Source organism: Meleagris gallopavo, unplaced genomic scaffold (genome assembly GCF_000146605.3).
Source record: "Meleagris gallopavo isolate NT-WF06-2002-E0010 breed Aviagen turkey brand Nicholas breeding stock unplaced genomic scaffold, Turkey_5.1 ChrUn_random_7180001955558, whole genome shotgun sequence".
Lineage (NCBI taxonomy): Eukaryota > Metazoa > Chordata > Aves > Galliformes > Phasianidae > Meleagris > Meleagris gallopavo.
Window position 1 is genome coordinate 1 of NW_011216315.1, and position 868 is coordinate 868.

Sequence of the window (868 nt, forward strand, 5' to 3'; positions counted from 1 at the left end):
TCAAAGCAGCAACAAAGACGTGAATAATGAATGCAGCAGAACTTATATTAAGATTCCACTTCAGCATAACATAACTCGAAGGGAAGTGAGCTTCCAAAGAGGGGTGTGCAGGGAAGGAAACAGTGGCAGCACAGTGTTACCTGGTGTGAAATACTGCCTCTTTCCAACTCATGTTCTAAATGAGGTATTGACTTTTGCACAGTTAACATACAGAGCTCTTACTTTATGGAAAAAGTAAATCAGACCATGTAGTGAAAGCCTGGAGCTGTACATCAATAATTAAGGGTCATCATATCCACTGGAGCTTCACTTGAGAATCTAAAGGAATTCTGGATCTCTGACTTACAAAATAAGCTGTTTTCCACCCAGTAAGAAGATGAATTCAGACGGTTCAACTGCAACTTCCTTTAAAGTGCCCTCCTTAGCATACACTGACTTACGAAGTTCAAAATAAAAGCTTAAGATTAAAAAAAAAAAACAAAAAAAAAAACAACACAACTAAGGATCCCGTGTTCCTGTTAGTGCTTCATGCCTGCAGCTGCCACCAGAGGTCAGGAAGCGAAGTGGTCACAGGATGGAGGTCTCTTCTCTAGAGAAAAATCAGACAAGCAAAGCACATGCGATAACAAGGGAACTTCAGAAGCACATTTCACTTTTAAGAAGGAAAACAGACATACCTTCATCCATTCGCTATGAAATGCCCCTTCATTCCATATCTACAAAGCAAAAAGCAAACAGAAGTCAGTACCTGTTGATATACAAGTAGTAGCGCATACACATAAATCTTTCACCATCATTACTGAACTTCTTTATCAGCCCCCAGGGAAATAACCTGTATGAAAATTCAAGGCAGGTGCTTATTTCTCTC

General features: G+C 39.7%; 1 long non-coding RNA gene across 1 annotated transcript; it reads right to left on the reverse strand.

Annotated features, from left to right (window-relative positions):
- Positions 1–7: 7 nt before the first annotated feature.
- LOC104917097 lies at positions 8–868 on the reverse strand. The gene is made up of 3 exons (XR_796752.2): positions 833–868; positions 678–716; positions 8–589 (listed from the first exon to the last, which is right to left on the reverse strand). It is a non-coding gene; the product is annotated as an uncharacterized LOC104917097 (long non-coding RNA).